Genomic DNA, 9,422 nt, shown 5'->3' with positions numbered 1-9,422 from the left:
CACGCAACATATCTTACAGGACACGGCTACAGTTACTTAACTGTGGGTGCATTGGGTCACTGACATATGGGCCCAATAGGGATCTGGCCAACATGTCAGTGATGCAACTGGACCTGCAGTTAAGTCAGCGCAGCTCAGTCCATATCTTACGTAGGTGTGCCATTGCTCGGTATAAATACTGCGCCTCCCACGACATCGCTATCTCCTCCCCCTCACGTTCACGTTCATCGCTATCTCCTCCCCCTCCCTCTCACATCGACCACCATGGCATTGCCCCTCCCAAGCCCTAGGCGCCCCTCGCTGCACCGCGTGGATGGTCACACGTCGCCGTTCCGTTCCTCGCCGCCACTAGTCGAGGAGGACGCATTGGCGTTACGCTCCTCGCTGCGACGCGTCGAGGTGGACGCGTCACTGTTCCGTTCCTCGCCGCCACTAGTCGAGGAGGACACGCCGGTGTTCCGCTCCTCACCACGACGCGTCGAGGTGGACGCGTCGACATTCCCAATCTCGCCAGCACGTGCATCGGAGGACGCGTCGGCTCCCCGCTACGAGGAGAACGCCGCGCCGCCCGCCGAGCCCCCCAGCCTTGAGGAGCTTTGGAAAGAAATGGATGTCTCCTTTTGGGGGCTTTGCCTCCAGCAGAGCGCGCCAAAATAGAGGCGGAGAAGAAGGCCGAGGAAGAGAAGCGCACCGCGTAACAAGCTGCCTGGCAGGCCTATGTCGTGTCCGAGAGAGTTAGGCAATTGGCGCTTTGGCAGAAGGCTCGTGCCAAGGCCGTGAGGGTGGTGGAGGACGCCCTTGCTGAAGCCCTGAGTGCAGTCGGGCCCAAGCGCCTCATCTACGCTTGGCGGTACGTGGACCGGGTGCATGCTTCCAGCAAGGAGGAGTACCTGTTGGCGCTGGATCACCACACCGGTGAGATCGTGCTCGCCCGCCGGCAAGCCACCAATCAGCACCTCGCGATTTGCGAGGCTAAGGACGAGGCGTTGTGTCGGCGTGCTGGGAAATGGCCGCGCACCATGGCACTCGTGGCGCGCCGCAAGCGCTCCTGCGAGCGCCGTGGCTTTTGGTAGGAGTATAAATTTTTTTCGTAAGGCGATCTTATTAGTTTTGGGACGCAAATGAGAAATACGGAACGTTCAAGAATTATTAGCAGCCTTAATTTAGTATGTAAAAGGGAAAGTTTGGAAACCTTGTGTATTCGTACGCATTTTGTAAGTACGTGCATATAGCACAAACTTTACTATATACTATCGCACTACACGTCTCTCTGTATATATGCTTGCAGACTGTGCTACTCCCTCCGTCCAGGTCAATAAGTCATTTTTGGTTGTGCACTGTGACCAAGAAGGAGGGAAGACTTATACACCTAGACGGAGGGAGTACTACTAGTACTTATGTACGTGCAAATGCACGTTTTAACATTACGATGCGGTTTTTGTAAAAGTAGAAAAACAGCACTAGTCAAGCTTGTGAAACGATTCAATGCAAAACAAATGAAAAAAATGCTCATTTGATTGTTTACTTTTAGCTTCCTTCTCCGTGGTTATTTCTCTGACATACTTTGTACGGAGTATCTCACTGGTCGGAAAGGCATGCAAATTCCCAAACCGCTTCAATGCTACACCCTGTATCGATATTTTTTTTGCCTAACAAGTTGTGTCGTGTAGTTGGAATTCCAACTTGAGTACTACTACTAGTAGGAGTACCAGGGGCCAGTTCTTTTAGGCTTCTAGATGAGTAATCCCATAACTACTACCTCCGTCCTGGTTTATTGGTCCCCATTGTAATCTGTGTCAAATTTTGATCATAAATTTAACTAATGAAATGTTATCTTTCTTCAAAATTTAGCACAAATTACAATGGTGAGGAATAAACCAGAACGGAGGTACTACAAGTAGTAGTTTAGAAGCCCAAATAAATGAGTGAGGCACCTTAAAGGTACTCTCCACTGTGACTAGTCTTATGGGAAAAGATGGGGAAGCCGCCAAAAGAACTGGCCCTAGGAGTAGTAGCTACAGATACTAGAAGTAGTAGCTAGGGATCGAGTGTGCGAGATGAACCGGAAAAAGTAAATGCAGAGAGATAAAATGCAAAAAAGATGGAGGGATGGGATGGTTGCTTGTCCGTTTATTTTACCAGGCCACTTATTACTGGGAGTGGTTGTGTTTTGTGATATGACGGCTTTACTGCCGTGCCATGAGCGGGGTGAGACTCCCGTCCTACGCCGCCCTCTACACTAGTACTCGGTCGTGGTTTATCCCCAATTGAATTTGACTGAAGATTTAACTGACAAAATGTTAGTGCATGTCAACAAAAACAATATCGTTGGATTCGTATTTGAACATAGTTTTCAATAAATTTTAGGTGACATGCATCATCATTTATCGTACTATATATAATGTTAATTCAATTTTTGGTCGTACTAATCTATAGTAAGGTGCCCGTGCGTTCCACGGAAGAGTGAAATGCGTTGATCAGGGAGTTGTTTATTTTGACAAAGGATGTGGGGGTCATCTCATGTGTAACGGGTATCGATAGGTTTCTTCGGATATTATTTCATCTGTTGACATACGTACATGTCACGTGTACCCTCGATGACGGGAGTGATGCACCACAGCTCACATCGAAGGAGACCCGACCGATAGCGCGATACGCAAGACAGTCGGCGGGCGCTTTTGTAGACCCGAAAACCCCACACCCCTGGGAGGGACCCCATCAGGGAGTGCGGCGGCTATGGGCTGCCTTAGTTCGATTCGCTCGCCCCTAGAGCCTCGGGATTCGCAGCTCTCAAACTTGAGGAACAACAAAGAACGAGAGAGAAAAATGGTGCGGAGATAAAAAGTAGATGAAAAAGTAGTATATTGATTTGGTCGATTGTGTGTTGTTTAATCGGCCGTCACCCCCAACATATATAAGTGGTGGCTGGACTTCCCATACAAGTAAAGGATTAATCTAGGCTTTCGTTACAAGAAAAATTACATCAATTCACGTCCTAGAGTCCTAGTTCTATTCCAACTCGGATTCAGTCTGAATCTAGCCCAAACTCTGTCTTCCTTCTTGCGCGGGCCGCTGAGCTTGCATATGATCTCCGACTAAGACGGCCCAAATATCAAACTTCTACGCCTCGACGATACGAACAACTCTCATGTTGATCACTTTTTCAAATAAGGCCATCTTGGATACATTTCGAGGTCATCTTTACCTTCCAGTCGGACTCGGTCTTGCAGTAGACTGGATTATCCGAGTCTCCTTGTGAATTTGCAGGCCATATACTATCTCTGATGATGATGACTCCAAAACCAAAGTTTACCATTTTGATGATACGCATAACTTCTGTATTGAACACTTCTTCATCCAAGGTCATCTTGATAAACTTTCGAGCACATGTTCAGTTTCACTCAGATTCGAGCTCATCCACTCAGATATTAGAGACATTCACTCGGATCGTCCGACTAGAATTTTCACTCGGAAGACAATCTTTCACTCGGATGACTTATATTTCCACTCGGATGACTATATTTCCACTCAAAAGGCAATATCTTACTCGATCGGCAAGTTTTCGTTCCGATGGTAATCTTTTCACTCGAAATATTTTCACCTGGAGGAAAATTTCACTCGGATGACCATATTTCCACTCGGATGACCATATTTTTACTCGGATAATAATAAGATCATCCGGTCAGCAAATTTTCACTCGACCGATAAGTTTTCACTCGGATGGTAAACTTTTTCACTCGGATTTCCGACTGAAAACACAGCCTGATCTTGTCTTGCCTCCCCAAGTTGAAAACTAACTCGGACCAAAACAATTTATATATGAAAATCGATCGGCTTGACGAGACAAAAAACTTTGATGTTGAACACTTTTAGATCTGAGGACAGGTTCCATGGCTAATTGCTCACGCATTGTACCAGACACCCATCAACATGTGTCTGATGTCCAGCGTAATATTTTGATTCCTAGCTGGTCCGTACTATATTGACTGTAACTTTTGCATATGAACTCGGACTGAGATGATTTATATAGGAAAATTGATCGTCTCGACGAGAAGAAGACAATTCCTTTAGAGTGATCCATCATCTGAGGTCATATTGAGGGCGTAATAATCCGAAAAGCACTCAGAACACTAAATTTTGTCACTCGGAGTACAGTTTCGGCCACTGAGATGAGGTTGAATGGTGATAGCCTAAACATCAAAGTTGCTCCACTCAGCGACGTGAAACTTTCTCATGCTAAAAACCCTTTCACTCTGTATCTTGCCAAAATCAGGTGTCAACATCATCTCTAGAGCTCACAAACATCTGGGTGAAATAGATAAAAAAAGTATCTTTTGCAAACAAAAGTGTTCAACTGTTCAACCTGCATCCAAAACTTGTGAAGAGATAACTATTATTGTGCTTTGCAAGAAATGATCATCAAGAATTAGTTTTTGAGTATCCATTGTTATACATGTTGGCTACAGATAACATGCCACTTTCTTATAGTCAACCGTTGGCTATACTATTTAAGTATTAACCTTGCCCTTATACACCTAGACGGAGGGATTAAATCAGGATGACTTGGAAGGGGGCAGAGGATATGTAAGAAATGGTTCATCACAAGTCTTTCATCAGTACTGTAGTAAAAATTCATACATGGAAGATTATAGCCTAAACCATAAATGGATACACTTTTATTCATGCGTGATACTCCAATAGAGTAAGATCATGCATGGAAGTCTCCACATGCTTAGACAGCGGATTACATTGAGCGAAGACTAATGATCAACATTTAACTTGATAATGCAGATGTCCAGGTGAACCTCCTTGGAGTCCCCGTGCACATTGTTGGGGGTCAAATAATACGGTGTGTCTTCCATGTCCACATCGACGGGAAGGTCCCAGCTCGGCAGAGTCCAAGTCAGCTTGACGTAGCCAGTGTTGCAGCCAACGTACCTTCAAGGGGTAGTAATAGTGAGCATGCACATGTACGTCGGCCTCGTGTCAGTTTCAGCATCAGCGGCGTCGCCCCTGACGCACACTACAGAGACAGGGTGACGGCCTGCACGGGCCTCGCCGGTGCACACGATCAAGAGGAAGACGCTGTCGTCCTCCTGCGAGACTAGCAGATGGCGATGATCCTCCAGCGACTCCGGCATGGTGAACGGGTAGCATGTCTCGTACTTGATGTTCTTCGCCAAGGGCCAGTAGTGATCGCCGCACGCATGCGTCACTTGATGCATGATGTTCACCGGCGAGCCCCAAAATGACACCGGGTACTCATAGCAGTAGACGAAGGGCTCCTTGGAGGCATCGACCAGGCTGTCCATGAAAGGGGTGGCTGTAGGGGACATTCTGTCAGTTGAATATATGAGCAAGTTACTACGAGATTTAGTCCAAATAAGCACAAAATAAATCATGACAGCTATAACAGAGATTAAACTAATCATGCAGACTAGCATAGTAGATGAACAGATCGAATCTAGGACACAGACTAGAAACAGGAATTCTACCACGATTTCGAACAGGAAGGACAGAAACACATATGGCACCCGCACCATTGGCATTGAGGTTGTCGCCCTTGTCGTTGAGGAAGAGGTTGCCGAGGTCGGGGAAGAAGTCGTTGCTGCTAGCAGTCGCGAGAGTGTGCTCCCCAAATTTCAACAGCGCCCGCCGAATGGAGCACAGGAGGGAGTGGCTGTAGGGGACGTTGCGGCCGCCAAATGGAGCACAGGAGTAGCCCACGAAGCAGTAGATGGTGCTCCTCCCTAGTCTCTATTCTTATCTCTATCTCTACTACTCTTCTTTGTTTTTATCTATATCTATACTACTATATAGTGTACCAATTTTGAAAATTTGAAACATGGGCCTAAGAAGTAATTTTAGCCATCGATGGGGTCAATCCTATGGTTCAGAATGCATGGATCCGCGTCTACAGTATCCACCATGCAGCTGGTTGTTCATTCTAGAGAAATCTAGGCCCACCCGAATTGTTTATTGCAGGACGTCACGTTTGTGCACTGCAAGGTTGGGCCACGTAGATAGAAGGACGTTGTTCGGCCATGGACTGATGGACCTGCAGCGCAGCAAACCACGGTCACGCCAGACTTTCGGTCCTGTACTCCCATCTCCATCCTTCTCCTAGAGCGTATCAAAGTACTGGTAGCTTTGCATCCTGTCCGTCCATGAAATAGCATTTTTTTAGGGAATACGACATGTATATGATAGCACAATGGTTAAGTCATCTATCACACTGCACAAATACATGAGATGGACAAAAATTTATGTTACTAAGTTTTGCAACCATGAAAATATTTTTCTTTGAAGAAAAGATGTGACTAGGACATTTTAATTAGTGAAATTAGGATAGCTGTCATGATAACTTTACATACAAATAGAACAGATTAATTGATTTGTTAGACTTTTCTAGGACTTCTTTTTTGAAGAAAAAAATCAGCTTGGGAGATCTGTTTTCACAAATTGAACTTTGCACGTGCTATGCACGTACCCGTGTACTAGTAATATACTAGTTGTGGTTGTCAAATCGAATAGTACTACGCCGTCCACTGCACGCCTGGCTGAACACGCCTCCTCGCCTCCATCAAACCCCTCCGTTAAACCCGCATGCAAACCAAGAAACCTACTCCGGCCCGCGGGAGGAAATTTGCCGGTTGCTGTTGGAGAATAATAAAGTCACGTATTCTAACTACTCTGTGGGTATGATTCTCCCTCTATAAAAAGTTAATTGCATCCTTAATCTTGTATTCTAACTACTCTGTGGGTTCCACTGTCAGTACGGTGTACATGACCTGCAGGCTAGCTACAGATTCATACAGAAAGTTAAAAAGAAACAAATATATCCTTAATGATGTATTCTAAGTACTTTGTGGCTTCCACTACCTGTACAGTAGCGAAAGAAGTATAGTATATATTTAAAAAAATATAAAAATCTAAAGTTTAGGACAGAATTCGAACTCAGGTCATCGCGCTGCGAGCATCCGGCCCCGACTAGTACACTAGGTGTTGGTTGCGGAGAATGCAAGAGATAAACCTTTATAATAATGAGCCCGTCCGTTGCAACGGATCCAAAGTAGAATAATACATATTCGCAAATTTGAAAGAAAACAATTTACTTTTGATATACGTCTCACTAAAATATCTTATGTTTCACTCCAAACAGTTTAGTTTTGATATAACAATGATTGGACCAGTATTTGATCACTCAAGCAAGTTGTCTGACTTTGATATGACCCTACGCTGCTAGTATGTGTCTCGTAAGTCAAGCGGTGTGTTGTAGTCATCATCACCTGTCCACTTCCCGCAGCACATATTCTCTTCTCCATCTTTGTCCGCTCTTCCATCCCCGCTAAGGCGCCTCCCCTCTCGTCCAATCTTCCATCCCCGCTAAGGCACTTGCCCCCCCACCCCCTCGTCCGAAACCCAAGCACTAACAATGGCAGAACCGAGCAGCGTCCGCCGAAAGAGTGGCTGGAATTCGCTCCCCACAGAAGTAATCAAGCTCATTGTTTCGCGTGTGGACAATCTCAGTACCATGCCGCTCGCCACGTGCTCGTCGGGGCTATACCATTTACTCAAAGCCCACAGGCCGGAGCTTTTTAAGCCAGCTCCTTGCTTGTTGATGCCGCCTGATATTCAGAAACGGCATGTCACGCAGCATAACGATCGTAGGGTGGCAAGCATCAACCCCCTTGACTGCGATCTGATCCCCGTCACCCTCAACTACATTAACGGTATGTACAGGGTCGGCATGAACATGTCTTGGATGGTGCTCGTTGACGGTCGCAACAGCTGGATGCTTGTGGAGGTCTACACCCATTGATTGACCCCCCTTCCTTCGATTAACACTGCACTGCTTTGGCACCACGGCCTGATACGTCTCCAACGTATCTATAATTTCTGATTGTTCCATGCTATTATATTACCCGTTTGGCATGTTTATGTGCTTTATTATACACTTTTATATTATTTTTGCGACTAACCTATTAACCGGAGGCCCAACCCAAAATGTTGTTTTATTGCCTATTTCCGTGTTTCAAAGAAAAGGAATATCAAACGGAGTCCAAACGGAATGAAACCTTCGAGAGAGTTATTTTTGGAACAGAAGCAATCCAGGAGACTTGGAGTAGACGTCAGGGAAGCTTCGAGGTGGCCACGTGGCAGGGAGGCGCGCCCCATCCTCGTGGGCCCCTCGTGGCTCCCCTGACCGACTTCTTTCGCCTATATATGTCCATATACCCTAAAAACATCGGAGAACGGAATAGATCGGGAGTTCCGCCGCCAGAAGTCTCCGTAGCCACCGAAAACCAATCTGGACCCGTTCCGGCACACTGCCGGAGGGGGGAATCCCTCTTCAGTGGCAATCATCATCATCCCGGTGCTCTCCATGTGGAGCAGGGAGTAGTTCACCCTCGAGGCTGAGGGTATGTACCAGTAGCTATGTGTTTTATCTCTCTCTCTCTCTCTCTCTGGTGTTCTTGAGATGGTACGATCTTGATGTATCGCGAGCTTTGCTATTATAGTTGGATCTTATGATGTTTCTCCCCCTCTACTCTCTTGTAATGGATTGAGTTTTCCCTTTGAAGTTCTCTTATCGGATTGAGTCTTTAAGGATTTGAGAACACTTGATGTATGTCTTGCATGTGTTTATCTATGGTGACAATGGGATAGCACGTGATCCACTTGATGTATGTTTTGGTGATCAACTTGCGAGTTTCGTGACCTCGTGAACTTATGCATAGGGGTTGGCACACGTTATCTTCTTGACTCTCCGGTAGAATCTTTGGGGGACTCTTTAAAGTTCTTTGTGTTAGTTGAATAGATGAATCTGAGATTGTGTGATGCATATCGTATAATCATACCCACGGATACTTGAGGTGACATTGGAGTATCTAGGTGACATTAGGGTTTTGGTTGATTTGTGTCTTAAGGTGTTATTCTAGTACGAACTCTATGATAGATTGAACGGAAAGAATAGCTTCGTGTTATTTTACTACGGACTCTTGACTAGATCGATCAGAAAGGATCACTTTGAGGTGTTTTCGTAACCTACCGTAATCTCTTCGTTTGTTCTCCGCTATTAGTGACTTTGGAGTGGTTCTTTGTTGCATGTTGAGGGATAGTTATATGATCCAACTATGTTATTATTGTTGAGAGAACTTGCACTAGTGAAAGTATGAACCCTAGGCCTTATTTCCTAGCATTGCAATACCGTTTGTGCTCACTTTTACCACTTGTTACCTTGCCATTTTTATATTATCAGATTACAAAAACCTTTATCTACCATCCATATTGCACTTGTATCACCATCTCTTCGCCGAACTAGTGTACCTATACAATTTACCATTGTATTTGGTGTGTTGGGGACACAAGAGACTCTTTGTTATTTGGTTGAAGGGTTGTTTGAGAGAGACCATCTTCAT

Source organism: Triticum aestivum, chromosome 2A (genome assembly GCF_018294505.1).
Source record: "Triticum aestivum cultivar Chinese Spring chromosome 2A, IWGSC CS RefSeq v2.1, whole genome shotgun sequence".
Lineage (NCBI taxonomy): Eukaryota > Viridiplantae > Streptophyta > Magnoliopsida > Poales > Poaceae > Triticum > Triticum aestivum.
Note: the sequence above shows the minus strand (reverse complement) of the source record.